Source organism: Mus caroli, unplaced genomic scaffold, assembly GCF_978045245.1.
Source record: "Mus caroli unplaced genomic scaffold, Mus_caroli_1 scaffold_9, whole genome shotgun sequence".
In the NCBI taxonomy this organism is placed as follows: Eukaryota; Metazoa; Chordata; class Mammalia; order Rodentia; family Muridae; genus Mus; species Mus caroli.
The window spans coordinates 123,782,797-123,798,920 of NW_028227264.1; positions in this window are offsets into that span (position 1 = coordinate 123,782,797).

Below are 16,124 nucleotides of genomic sequence, written 5' to 3' on the forward strand. Positions count from 1 at the left end.
TGTGAAGTCATAGGAAGTATGCATACTTCCTCAAACCAAAGTACAGCAATCCCCAAACTGAGACCAGGTTAGCCTCGGGTAAGCATTCCAAAAGCTTTATGCACATGCTTCTCTGTCATTAAGAATTTTTTATTAATTATTTTATTTTTTTTTACATTTCAAGTGATATCCCCCTTCACGGTTACCCCTCCACAACCCCCATCCCATCATCCCTCTCCCCCCCCCTTTGCCTCTATGAGTGTGCTCCTCCACCCACTCACCCACTTCCGCCAACTTTAAACATGTCATTCATTTTCCCCCATATCATTTTAGTATAATGTTTATAAAACTTAGTGTCTGTACCAAATTAAAATTACTTTTGTACTGTGGATTTTTTTTTATCATTTACCAGCAAGTTGGAATATCTATACTGAAGAGATAGGGACAAGGATATATGGAAGTGCCCCTACACGTGGTTTATCTCACTTAAATACACACAACGAATTGAAAATCTAAGTCAGTTGGCTTTTATACCCCAAAACTCAGACATTGATTTAATAGATTTTACTTGAATCATCTCTAGATTTTGGATCTTTGAAGAATACCTCTAATCATGATTTTAAAATTAGGCATATGTTCTTCTAGGCTGAAGACCCCTCTGTTGCACTTAATTTTTACTTAATTCTATTTTTCATCTCAAACATAGAGCTAATTTTTTAGATCACAATTCTATTTACTGGAAAATTGGACAGTGGCTATTTGCATGTCACTGTTCATTTGAACCTGTACTTTAGCATTTTTGCTTTGTGTGGAACATCTGTGAGTTCTTCAACCTGCATATAATCCCAGTATTTAAGAATCCAAGGCAAGAAGACCAGGAGTTCAATGCCAGCCCTAATTATACCAGGGGACTTTTACTTAGAAAAAAAATAGTCTCCTTAAGTAATTTATTTTAAAATTACAGTTCCATTGATATCCATAATGGGTGTCACTAAGTTTAAGTTTTTAACGATGTGGCTTTGACTAAAAAAATGTGTTAGCATATGAGCATAACTGAATTTTGCGTCAACATAAATACCATTTCTTCATTTTTAATCATGCTTTGAATTGATAGCATTTCTGTTGTGCTTGTCTTTAATTAAGGATGACGTGACATTTGACATATGGAGTCTGTGCTTCACTGCCCTGAACCTTCCTCTCTACGTCAGGTACATTGCAAACCATGTTTGTTGTTGTTGTTGTTGTTGTTGTTTTGTTTTGTTTTGTTTTTAAATGCAATCATGTGAAAACATCACTTAAAATAGTGCTTTTTCCTTAGTGTTAGGAAGTAAATCTCTTCAATCCTTCCCGAAATTGTATCATTCCAAGTAGTAAGTTAAAATAATTAACTCTATCTCTTGGGTCCACTAAAGCAATTTGGCTTGTAATGTGTCTTGTTAGATGTGAAGATGGAGTCCTTTTTGGGATACTTTGTAGCATTTGTGGTTCATTACCTGCTGCGTCATCAGCCTGGAAACCAGAGGTTAATTTCCTTTCTACTAAATGAAGCAGATAATCAGCCATGGGAGAATGGCTCCTGCTCTGTAAATAAGTCTTGACAAGCTGAGGGATAGCCCAGCACATCTCTCAATCCTGTTCCTGCCATCTGTCCACGAATTAAGATGAAGTAAATATATTAATTTGTTACATCTCGAAAGCTGTATTGACAAACCCATATGGACATTTTAAATGACCATGTATAACCGAAACACTTTACTAATATTCCATTGAGCCATGGGTTATAGTTTCGCAAACTTCGTTTTCAGCAAGCAACATGTGGGGAATATTTTTGACCAGATGTACAGCTAATGACAATCAAAGCAGAGGCTTTCCAAAACATCACACAAAGGAATTTTTAAAAATACGAGTTAGAAGTTGCATCAACTAGATGGTATGAAATGTATTCCTTTTACCAAAAATGAGTTAGACAGACAGATGACTAGGGTTGCAATGATATTTCCAAATAAATTGCTTTTTTTTTAATATTCCTATCCACCTCAAAGAACTGTATGTCATAAGCTAGATCTGGAAATTACAAAGGTTGCCTCTTTTCATGTAGAAATAACATGCCAGACAATAGAGAGGCAAAGATCCAATTCATTTTCCTACAGAAAAGAAATCAGCAGGCAAGTGTACAAAACAAATGACAACAGTCCGGCACTGTGCAGGGGACTTTCTATGTATCTGGAATTAAAAATAAATGTATTTTGTGCTTCTGTATGTATTTGACACAAATTAACATATTGGAAGAATTTATCCTGATAGTATTCATATGAAGTATAACAATCAATAAAATTATTTCAGTAGTATCTATATATACTTTATGTGATAAAAATACACACAAATGCATAAACACACACATGCACTCACACAAATACATGTATTTCTTACAGTGAATGTTCTTCATTTTTCTAATTCTTGTGTTTTAAACTATTAATTAGAAATATCTCAACTGGGCGTGGTGGCACACACCTTTAATCCCAGCAGTTGGGAGGCAGAGGCAGGCGGATTTCTGAGTTCCAGGCCAGCCTGGTCTACAGAGTGAGTTCCAGGACAGCCAGGGCTACACAGAGAAACCCTGTCTCGAAAAAAAAAACAACCAACCAAACAAACAAACGAACAAAACAAAAAATAAAAAGAAATATCTCAAGATACATAATAATTTTGTTCTTTTGAACTATAAGTATGACATTTATATATAATTTTGTCTCGTGTGTCCCTTGATAAGGTCCTTATGCGTATAGTGACGGTGACTGACGCTTCAGCCAGATATGGATGTTCTGGAATGTGCTGATGATGAATAAAATATACCAAATCATATCAACTTGTCTGGTTTTATAACTGATACCCTATATTAATATCTCAAACAACTTAAGCATATTTTGGCTTCTATATTAATGAGTCATTAATTTATAGACACATATATTTTTACAGCGAATTAATTGAGACTCAAGGTGTTATTTTTAATATTGGACTTGCTGAAGTCAGTGTCAGCAACATCTGTAATATTAGTGGAGTTAGAATGAAACTAACATCTGTACCATTTCTCTAAAAATTTCAAAGAAATCCTAAAAAAAAAAAAATGTATTCTTTTTCATTCTAATGTTCACCTACCAAATTTATTTTTCAAATTATTGGGAAGTCAGGAAATTTAGCAACTAAAATTTGTTGATATACAGACAAAATTTAATCTATTTGGGTACAAATGAAAGAATAAAAATAAGACCAGGAATAAGAAGAACTGAATGGAAATTGAGAGCTCATCATTTAGGTTCAAAACTAAAAGCCAGAGTTCAGAATTGTAGCAGAAATAGAGCTAAACACCAGAAACAAAGTGAGGCCGTCCACAGGATTAGTTGAAGGATCAGGAATAACACCTTCGTCTTCTCTTCAGTCCTCACTAATAATAACAACACAAGAAAAGGAATATAAAAGTGAATGACACATCAGTCTTCTCAGGCATAGAGAGGGAACATCATCAGAAGACAAGAGGAGGAGGGATGAAGGAAGGCTCTCAGCGAGGGGGGGCTTCGAGGAGGCAGCACTTAGGATGGTAATTAATTAACAGACTAATTAATTAAATATAAAGTTGTAGTGAAGTATATAAAATAAATTTTAAAAGGACATTCTAGACGGGGTTAAATGATTCCGTATAGTAACAAACCTTTGTGAGCCATCTCCAATGTGGAACCTGAATGTAGTTCTTCTGAACGTGCGCCAAGTGCTTTTACCATCTTAGCCATCTCTCCAGCCCAAGACAGAAGATTTCTATTGTCAACACCAACATTATCTGGACTCCCTCTACGGAAACTATTTTGAAACATTAACTTACTACGTACAGCATTGGGAAGCTTACATCTGGTTGCAGTTGTGGAAGAATTGAAAACCGAAACTCTGAACTTGGGGTAGCAACGGTTTTAAGACTTGTTCTGTGTTGCGCATCATCCCTGTTTCTTGAGTAGCCAATGAAGGTAAACACGAATGACACTAATATTATATCAATAAAGTCCACAAGTCTTGACACGTAGAGGATTAAATAACCCAAGACAATTTATAACTTTCACTGTCTCGTGTGTTTTTGTTTTTAACTATCTGTAGAGCTTTAGGGGCAGCCAAGAAAGATTTATTCCTGTAATTTTCTTCAAACTGTTCATATATCTTTCTTAAGCCATAACAAGAGCCTACACTGAAGTCAGTTTTATGAACAAAGCCATATTCTTGTCATGCTACATTTTATTGCTAATATATAAAACTTTAATGAAGTTACATCATTTTTTTTGGCTAAACTCCATGGTTTACTAGGTTTTATTGGATTTTTGTGGTTTTGCTTGTTTTGTTTGATTTCTTTTTGTAAATGTGTCATCAAAATGCTATCAGAGAGGAAATTTGTCTGTCCTGGAAGTAAGAGGCAAGAAGTAGTAAAATCACATTTTAATCTGTCTTTTCGTCTATCCGTATCCACCACAGAGTCCCCACATCACAAGATGAAAGAAAGCAGCAATATTATAATTCTTGGAAAATTTTAAAACATTACTCCAAAGATGACTTTCAGAAAAATATGCCTTGTTCATATAATTTTATCTTAATATATATATATATATATATATATATATATATATAAATTTAAAACGCAGAAAATCAAGTACTTTAATAACACATTATGATACATTATGACTCTGTTCTATTGTGTGTTTTAGTCTTCCAAATTTTTCTAATCTATGCATAGGTTATTATGTGTGAACAAGAACAAGAAAATCTACTATATGATATAGTACTATTTTTCATTTATGACACCAGATTTTTATTGCCAATATTGATTTTCTCCATAAATTTGAGTAATGTATGGCTGTCACCTGAGTTTTCATTGAATGTCTAGAAGAGTCGTGGGTCCTGTAAAGTCAAGGACAGCATTTACATGACATCATTAGGCTACTTTTTACAGATATTGTATTGTGCTAATAAACATGCAGTTTTGCTTTACCACAGGATTAATGCCTCACAAGATTATAATCTTGAGTAGAAGCACACAGTAAGAACATTTTCTACTTTGCTTCTTTAAAGTTCCTATACTATACAACTCCTCTGCAGTATGACCTAGACTAGCTAATTGCCTTGGGTATCTACTGAATTGACATGTTCAAAATGCTTAGGATAAAGCATTAGGCAATAATCACAGTATGTGGCATATGTTGACTAGTTACATAATTATCAGTGTTAACAAGACATGATTTACTGATTTGCAATTTCATTTGGAATAACAAAAAACCCAGGATAGCAAAAACCATTCTCAACAATAAAAGAACTTCTGGTGGAATCACCATCCCTGAATTCAAGTTTTATTCAGAGCAATAGTGATAAAAAACTTCATGGTATTGGTAACCAGACAGGCACATAAATCAATGGAACAGAATTGAGGACCCAGAAATGAACCTCCACATATATGGTAACTTGATATTTGACAAAGGAGCTAAAACCATCTAGTGGGAAAAAAAGGACAGCATTTTCAACAAACAGTGCTGGTTCAACTGGAGGTCTGCATGTAGAAGAATGCAAATAGATCCATTCTTATCTCCTTGTACAAAGCTCAAGTCCAAGTGGATCAAGGGCCTCCACATAAACCCAGATATACTGAAACTAATAGAAGAGAAAGTGGGAAAAAGCCTCAAGCACGAGGGCAAAGGGGAAAATTTCCTGAACAGAACCCCAATGGCTTATGCTCTAAGATCAAGTATCGACACCAACGAATGGAACCTCATAAAATTGCAAAATTTCTGTAAGGCAAAGGACACTGTCAATAGGACAAAGCTGCAAACAACAGATTGGGAAAAATATCTTTACCAGCCCTACATTCCATAGAGGGCTAATATCCAACATATACAAAGAATTCAAGAAGTTAGACACCAGATACCCAAATAATCCTATTCAAAAATGGCGTATAGAGCTAAACAAAACATTCTCAACTGAGGAATATCGAATGGCCAAGAAGCACCTAAAGAAATGTTCAACATCCTTAGGCATCAGAAAAATGCAAATCAAAACATTCCTGAGATTCCACCTCACACCAGTAAGAATGGCTAAGTTCAAAAACTCAGGTCACAGCAGATGCTGACTAGAATGTGGAGAAAGAACATTCTTCTATTGTTGGTGGGATTGCAAACTGGTACAACCCACTCTGGAAATTAATTTGGTGGTTCCTCAGAAAATTGGACATAGAACTACCTGATGACCCAGCTATATCACTTCTAGGCATATATCCAAAAGAAGCTCCAACACATAACAAGGACACATGTTGTACTATGTTCATAGCAGTCTTATTTATAATAGCCAGAAGCTGAAAAGAACACAGTTGTCCTTCAACAGAGGAATGGATACAGGAAATGTGGTAAATTTACACAATGGAGTACTACTCAGCTATTAAAAACAATGAATTCATGAAATTCTTAGGCAAATGAATGGGACTAGAAAATATTCACCTGGGTGAGGTAACCCAATCATAAAAGATCATACATGATATGCACCCGCTGATAAATGGATATTAGCACAAAGTTAAGAATACCCAAGATACAATTCACAGACCATATGAAGCCCAAGAAGAAGGAAGACCAAAGTGTGGATGCTTCAGTGCTTCTTAGAAGTGGGGTTGAAATACTATTATGAGGAACTATGCAGACTAAGTGTGGAGCAGAGATGGGAGAAAAGGCCATCCAGAGACTGCTCCACCTGGGGATTTATCCCATACACAGTTATGAAACCCAGACACCATTGTAGATGCCAACAAGAGCTTGCTGACAGGAGCCTGATATAGCTGTTTCCTGAGAGGCTATGCCAGAGCCTGACCAATACAGATGAGGATGCTTTCAGCCTACCATTGAACTGAGCAATGGGTCCCCAATGAAGGAGTTAGAGAAAGGACCCAATGAGCTGAAGGGGTTTGAAACCCATAGGAAGAACAACAATATCAACCAAGCAGATCCCCCCTCCCTCCAGAGCTCCCAGGGACAAAACTACCAAGCAAAGAATACACATGGAGGGACCCATGGCTCTAGCAGCATATGTAGCACAGGATGGCCTTTTTAGTATGCCAGGGTAGGCAGTGGGAGTTGGTGGGTGAGTGAGGGAGAACACTCATAGAAGCAGGAGAATGGAAGTTGGGATAGGGGTTTCAGGAGGGGAAATTAGGAAAGGGGATAATATTTGAAATGTAAATAAATAAAATATCCAATTAATAAAAAACCTAAGGAAATTGACCCTCTTTCAAAAATTACTGGCCTTATAATTTCCAAGCATTTTATTTTGACCAAATCACACCCATTCATTCACTACTTTCAGCAACACCATATATAAGTAGTTTGTGTTTAGGTCATATGTATACAAAGGATAAAAAGTTAATACCTTGTGAGTTAAGAAAGTTTGTTGATCCTGGTTTCAAAGTTTGGAGTCCAAATTAATAGTCTGGTTTCCGTGGGAATCAAATTCTGTTGCTTTCTTGTATTCTGTTCTTTCTTATAACATCATGGTCTGTTGATTGGATAATTCCTATAATAATTTTTGTAACTATATTTAAATTCAGCCTGCCATTTGAGAGCTTTTCCCATTATTAAAGACTATTATAAAGGCCCTCCATTTTGATGACCATCTCGTTCACCATGAGCTCATTCATTTAACCTGTCTATTGGAACTACTGTGCTAGATGATGGCACAAGAAAGATTTCTGAAATAGATTCCATGCCTTTGATATTATTTTTACTAAAATGAAGAATATTTTAGTACTTTATGTAATTGTCTCATATTCTATAATCCAATCAATAGATACTGTGATTGCTTACTATATTGGTTCATGGAAAATACTTAGAACATTATACACATCACAAATGCTTAATAATACCCTGGTATTAAAATTTTATATGCCAGACATAATTCCAAGTGACTAACATGTAACTTCATATGTGGAAAATTCGATCAAAACGCCCATTTCTCAGAGCTATAATATGAGAAACAAAAATATTTAGACAAACCATTAATAGAAAAGTTAAATTTGTTTTGAACTGAAGGCATAGGTTTCTACATTTTACTCTTTCAGCATTGTACAACACTTCTTTTAAAAGTATCTGCTCTGTTAATTGTTATATAGGTGAGGTTCATGTAAAGACGCTAACATATATCTGTTAATACTATATTACTTGAATAAAAACCAAAATGAAGTATGATATAAATTAAAACGTACTTCTAATTGTTAGCAATCTTCTAGATGGCTATAATCCAGAGTAAATAAAACCACTTACAGTATATGACAATAATAAAAGCTGCTTAAGTGTTAAGAAAGTAGTTCTTTAACACAAATTATTGCCTGGTCATCTGATGTGGAATGTGATAGGAAAACTGAAACATTTTTAACTGTAATGGATTTTTTTTTAAATTGGATTAGAAACTAAAGGGGCAATAGCTCATCCCCTTTTATAGTGGAATGACATTGTATTATGTTAAGATGCTGCCACACTGTTCTTAACAGTTATCGGCTAATAGACATACAGAATTTTCCATTCCTTAGAGTTAACAGTATATCACTGAGAGTAAGAGTGCAGGTGGCTATTCAGCATGTTGACCCAATTTCCTTAGAGATGTACTGTGCTGTGATTACTAGAATTTGTGATATTTATGGCTTTAATTTTTGAGGTATCTTCATGCTGATTTCTCACAATAACTGTACTAATTTAATTTTCCCAGGAGATGGTGCAATGGTTTGCTGTTTTTAACCACATTCTGATCAATACCTACGTGGTCCATTCGATAATATTAGTGACATTTGTGACAGTGTGAATGGAGCAGGGTATCATTAAGGTATGTGAAATAAACTAGGCACAGGGAGATAAAACATGAGCAGTGGACCTAATGGGAATTGAGAGAAGAGTGTTTGTTTCTAAGGGCCAGGAGAAGCGAGGGTGAAGAATCTGTGGCAATGCTCAGTTGACTTGTGCTGGATGCGAGAGGAGTAAGAAATCCAGGTGTACTGTTTCACATCTGTGTGGATATAAATAGCAACTGCACTACACATTTCAAAAGCAAGGGAAAGATTTTAAATGATTCCATCATAAATAAATGAAGAATGTTCAAGAAGACAGTTGTGTTTAACCTGATTTCAATAACATATAGTATATACACATGTCAAAAGCCTACACTGGTACCCCATTGATGTACATGATTCTACAATTTCTATATTTCAGTGATGTTCATAAGAGGGCATAAAACATCTCTCCAAAATATGATGTCAATGAAAGCAAAGAAGCAAGGAATGTCGGAGTTAAAGTGAAGCAGGATTCAGGGCCACGTTTAGAGCAACATCACATGCACACACACACACATACACACACACACAAACTCAAAAAACCCAAAGATCTATGAACTAAAGAAATAATAGATGTAGTAGAAATTATCATGTGACAAACAACAGACAAAGGACCAAAAAATAAGTCATAATAAGCCAATAGAGATAAAGCAAAAAAAAAAAAAAAAAAAAAAAAAAGAAACAACAACAAAAAAAACATTACTGGGCTTGAAACCTGACCAAGAATTATCATTATGGTAATGTTTTCCTTTGTTTCTGCTTTGAGACAGAGTTTGTGGTGTTTAATCTTTATTGTCAACGTGATAGGATATAAAGTCACCATAGAACATATCTCTAGCCATGCCTGTGAGGTATAGTCTAGAGTTAGTTAAAGGAGAGGGGAAGACACTCTGTGCCATGGTTGGTACTGTTCTGGGGACTGAAGTCTTGGAGTGAATAAAAAGAAAGGAAAGGCTGGCTGAATATAAGAATTAACTCTCCTCTCTGACTCTTGACTGTGGAGTCAAAATGATCTGCAGTCTCCTGCCCCTGTCACTGTTCCTGCTCACTGCCTTGAAGTCTGTAGAACCTTAAAGCCCATGGAATTGTAAGCCAAAACAAAAATATTCTTATGTAAGTTTCCTTGGTCAGATATTTTATTGGAGCAACAATTAAATAGTTCATGGTCTATATCTTTTGCTGACCTAAACTTCTTATGTAGACCAAGCTGGCCTCAGAGTCATGACCAAAGTTGAGGTGGCAGACAACTAGGGGAATGACACATAGAAATTCTAAAACTAGGTTAAAATTGTTAAAATGTGAATTAGTACTTGCAAAACACAAACAAAACAAAAGCAGACATCAATGAATAACCCCCCCCCCACACACACACACACACACACAATTTCCAGGAATACTAGGAAACAAACAACAAATCAATAATTTTGATTCTAAGCTATATAAAGAGATACTTTCACTTCAGTTCTAATTAAATCCCAATAAACGGTGTCATGGAAGTACATTCATTTTTCCCATATTGAGAAGAGAGCGGAAAAGATAAAATAGAGATAAACATTATGTTCACTTTACGTAGCACTGTGAGGTAGAATCCTTACATCTCATTCTAAGACTACCAACCTTGGCTACTGCCACAGATCCTCTGGGTCCCTTTGTCTGTGTGGAACGGGTCTCTAGTTGTGGATGGGCAAGGAATCGGTGAATGACTGACAGACGCATGCAGGAGATTGTGTAGACTCTGAATGTAATTTTTCAAATTGAGCATCATACTTTTTATACAGAAGAAAATAGGGAAGTTAGGTGACACATTGGCGAGGTACAAATAAGGTTACCGGATGCTTAATGACTCTTACACAAAACAGAGGAATGTAAACACAAAGACTGGCAGAAACTGGGCAATAAAACAACTGAGACAAAGTCAGCTCTATCTAAGGTCAGCTATAGTCTTAGGAGCCAGGTGTGAGGTCTTTACACTCCTAGGGCAAGGGCTTTCACACCCAAGTCATGGTTCTAATTAGGGAGTTCTGTTCTAGCTAACTTCTCATGAATAATGCAATGCTCTAAAACCACAGCCCGGATCTACTTCCTAAACCATTGTAAATTCCTGTATGTGGGAGCGACTTGGCTTTTATTCTAAGTGATAGTGTAATAGCAGAGGCAATTCTGAATGTCACTGAATAGGCAACATTCTTACTGAATTCCAAGCCTATGGTCAGCTCAAGGATTTTCTGGGATTTTGGAACACTGGCGAAGGCTTAGCTATGTCAGAATTCAATCTTTAAAGGCACTTATAATAAAATAATACTAAAAGAGAGCACGTGGATTCATACACCAGACTAAAGCGGGGATAGGGTATGAGTATATGGGTTATGAGAATGCCTGGTTCCAGGAGGTTGAGTTTCTGTGAAACTCTTTGCCTCTTGAGTGCTCCCAGGCCTCTTGGTCTGCCAAGCAAACTTCACTGAAGTGTGCATAGCAGACTACAAAGGAGGAAGCAAACAGAATAGAAACAAACACAAATAGATGTGTTAGCAACAATTTCCTTCTTCAGAAACACCCAAGATTAACAAGTTAACCACATACTGGATGAGTTTCCACTTTTGTAAGATTCTAGCTGTTACAATTTATCAAAGATAGTATCTAAATATCATATATCTGTGTGATCATTTTCTGGTGTATATACTCCTGATATTAGCATTTTGAGGGTGAAAAGCAAGCAAAAAAAATATAAACACAGAGAAAGAAAGCAGTGTCATAAAAACCTACCAGAGGGATTTGCAGGACTAGGTACTATGTGATCAGTCACTTCTAAAAGCGCAAGACTGTATCCTTGAAACTGGGACCAGAACTATAGCAATAGTGAAAAATGAGAGGGGAGGGAGGAAGTGAGGGCAAGGGAGAAAAAATGTATCTATGAGCATAGAATATAATTAAAATTTAAAGTAAAAATAAATAAAACATTAATTTATAATAAAAACAAACAGAATAAAAATGAGTAAGGTACAATTTTAAGGCTTAAGAAATTTAGAAGTATTAAAGTTACAAATTTAACATAAAATACAGATATGATCAAATGGGAAAGACTAATCAAACTATCCAAAATAATAAGATGATACAAAACAAACTAAATGACCGCCAAAATCTATTATTATTATATATGGTTTATTGTGTATATTGTTCAGACACCTTATAAATTTGAAAATACTTATGTTTAATTTTATTTATTTATGTCTATGCCTGTATGCATATATATACTAAATGTGTATGTGTACCCATGGAGCCCAGAAGAGTGACCACTGGAGCTGGTGTTACATGGGGTTGTGAACCACTTAACATGGATACTGGTGACCAAGTTGGACTTTTCTTAGAAACAATAGCTCTTTTAATGTTTGAGATAGTCTCAAGCCCCATCACAATGTTTAAGAATTCATTTAGTCAAGACACACACACACACACACACACACACACAGAGAGAGAGAGAGAGAGAGAGAGAGAGAGAGAGAGAGAGAGAGAGAGAAAGAGAGAGAATTTGAGATGAAAAAAAGAAAGACCACATGATGAAATCAAGCAGGAGACTGGAGACAGAGTAAATTTGTCATTATGTTTCCATTTTTAACTCAGCTTTTCATACATAGATTTTGTTTTACATTATTTTTTCTTGCCCTCTATTCTACAGTCCTGAGATGGCCCTGTCAATGACTGACATCTTTAGTTTTCATTGCTACCCACACTTATATAAATACAAATATATTTGAACAATTTATATAATGTTATCTGTATACTGTATACTGTAGGATTTCAGGGCTGACTACTTTATAAAGCAAAATCAAATGGGGATCTCTCTCCTGCACAATCATTTCTTCCACTCTCACCATTTTCTAGTTTATAATAGTCTAACATATAATATATGATAATAATAATCATATATAACAACTTACATATGATTAGAAACTGTATCACTTGTAAAAGATTAGTTGTAACTAAAATATCTAGTAGTTGTTAGTACTAGTAATAGACTAGTAATTGTTAGGGTGGCTCAGCTTACTGGCAGAGTATGGTGTAGAAAGCTGTGAGCTTCCCACAATGCTCTTAAAAACTAAAAGAAAAACAAAACAAAAACAAAACCTTTGCAGCCCCCTTTTCTTCTTTAAACAAAGGATGCTGTTGGAGCTGGCCATTGGGACATTTGATTGACAGCTGTCAGACTCCAGCCTCCACTACAGTAACTACAGGACAGAGTAGAATTGAAGGATTGCCTCAGGGCAGCTGGGGTAAAAGTCAGAACCACAGCCACCACAGCTGTCCCCTGTGGGGACAAAGCAGGGTTGCAAGAGATATTGCTGCTACTTGGGAAGTCCCACTAGGCAGGAGCAGCCGATTGCAAGTGCTGTCAATCAAACAGCCTCTACATCATCTCTTTGTTGAGCTGTTACCAACACTATCAGATCTGTTTGAAACTCCCAAAACCACCCTGAGAAGCTGCAAACTAGCCACAGATGTGACAGCGATGTGAAATTAGCTTGGGGTGCCCCCAGAAGTCGCCCCTTGGCCACAGAAATCCCCACCACTGTCATGACACTGATTGGCTTCTGGTACTACTGCTCTAGGCATCCTGTCATCTTAGGAGAGCCTTAAGATTATAACACAACCCCCCCCCCAGATGACCCTCCATAAATTCTTCTGACCTGTCTCTAGTCTGATGAGAAGTACCTTCCTGCCTACCTCACCAGTGTAAGGTACGGTCTCATTCTCCTCCTGTCAGTCCGAAAGCTTTCTCCTGCATTCTACTACTCCCCAGCCTTGCTTAATGAGCATCTTTAGGTCACAGTCAAACCTTTCCAAATAGCTTCCCTGTCTGCTTATGATATTTTTCATGTGTAGTCTGAGCTGCATGCAAGAAAAAAAAGTTAAAAGGTGTCGGGGAGAGCAGTTTCTGATTTCTTGGGCTTCCAATATCATGTGAGGCAGTTGTCATAGGGTGTCTTTAAGAGTTCCAGGGGTAAACAGAAACAGAGAGACTGGGAGACTGGACATGGAAGGACAGGGTTGATGGGCAGAGTGGGGGCAGGGTGGAGGGAGGATTTCTACTGAGGAGGTTCTACTGAGAAGGCTGTGAAAGCTAATAGAAGGACGAGGGGAACATGAAGAGCCAAGGTTGTAGAGCTCTGTCCCTTTTACTTGAAGAGAATCATTCAACACCGACAGAGACTAACACCCAAGGCCCTGACCCCTGAAGCTCACAGCTCTGAGCCAGACCACCTCAGTAATCCTCTGGCTGCCAGGGCATAGAACCCAAGTTTCTGGCATCAAGAGCATAGAGAGGTAAGTCTTGCATTGAGAGGTAAGTCTTTGCTTCCCAAGACTCAGTAAGGCTATGGTTTTGAGCTGAAAGCCATAAATCTGGGTCTTTGGGGGCCAAGAGATACACTTCTATGGTTCTCAAAGCCTAGAGATCTTGCCTTTAAAATTCAGCCCCTTTCTCAGGGACTGCTCATTGTCTGTCTATTCTGTCTACTTGAAAGAGAGCAAAAGACCTCTCATCAGGGTTGATTCATTGCTAAACAATTGGTGTGTGTGTGTGTGTGTGTGTGTGTGTGCATGTGCGTGTTTATATACACACATATGCATACAGTCCCATGTACAGTTAATATGTGACACTCTCCATGTCTCTTGGCAGCAAGAATCGCCCATGGCCTCCACCCTGCCAGGGTAAAGTGCCAGTTTCTCTATATTGACCTTTTAGGTCATTATTTATTAGCATGAGGTTTTGTAGGTTTGCATTTAATCAGCTTTAAAAAAAATGTTCATGTGATTGAGGTACAGGGTAGCTGACACTTTATTATATAATAGGATTTCAGTTAGAAGATTTTGTTCAACTGCCGGCTAATTAAAATCTTATGAGCACATTTAAGGTAGATGAGGCTAAGTTGAGCTTTTTGGTAGGTTTGGGGTTGTAAGTAATTTCTCTACTTACAATGTATATTATGGTATCTATGTTGTAGTAAGAATCACTACAACTGTCTGGAGTACATCATCTGCATATCACCTGCACTCAAAAATCTTCACACTTTAAGTTATTTCTGGATAACCACATGCAAAACCTGTACATGCCATTGCTTTATATATATATATATATATATATATTTAATATTTAAAAGGTCACAAGAAAAACTCCTGTGAAATAAAGGTGAAACTTTGCTCTTCTTATGGTTTACCTTTTCCCTTTATTTCTGAGATTATAATAACATCACACCATATTCCATAACCCATTGGTGTGGTCTTCCCTGGAGAAGACATTCTTTCCCCCCTCTCATAATTCCTTAGTTGCCCATTGTTCTCTGTGTAGGCAGAAGCCCTGTGGTCCTCTACCCTTTGACTTTGGCATGTTCGCTGTTGCTCATAACTAGGCAGGCATGCTGGAGACTTGACAAGTGTAGCTTCTGGCATTACTAGAAAAGACAGTTTCATAGCAAACTCCCTGGTCCTCTCCGCATATAAGCTGACCCTTAGGTGCAGGAGTATTGTGTAGATACAACCACTGGGACTGGGATGCATGACTGTTCATTTTGATATGGTTTGGTTTTCTGTCTCTTGTAAAGGTTCCTTAACAATGAGTAGACACTATAGTTATCTGTGTGTCTAAGGATACATGTTTAGAATTTAATTAGGGATTGTATTGGTTTAATAAAGTGGTGGTTGTAGATTATTTCTCCATATACTTTACTAGCACTAAGGAACTAAGTTTAGATTACTGGACATGGCCTCTCTCTTTGGGAGCAGGTCTTAATTTGTTGGTTACTCCCAAGGTACGTGTGCCAGTTCTTCACCTTAGGGTTATAGTGCTTTTACCCATCACTGTGACTTATAGATATTATGGCTGGGTTTGACTGCTGGTTGCCTCCCTCCTTTAGAACTTACATGGTAACTTCAAGACCATCAACCTAGCTAGTACTTAGGGAAGAGGCTTTAAGGCCAATTACAGCTTTGGGGCCACTGGGCCTTGTCTCTAAAGTGCATGGTTGTGGGGAGTGGGTGTGGCGGCAGTCCCAAAGGCGCCAGGGACTGCAGCTAAGTCGTATGACTTGCACCTGACTTCCTCATATAAACCACAAACATCGTGAGAGCTGCGCAGGTGTACCAGGTTACTGGCGAAGCCATTTTGGTGGAGATATGCCCCTGCTGCCCTGATTAGCTGAAGCTGAGTACCTGGTGAGGTGATGTGGCCTGCTGTGCGTGGATGAGAACTGATAGTGTATAAGAGTGAGAG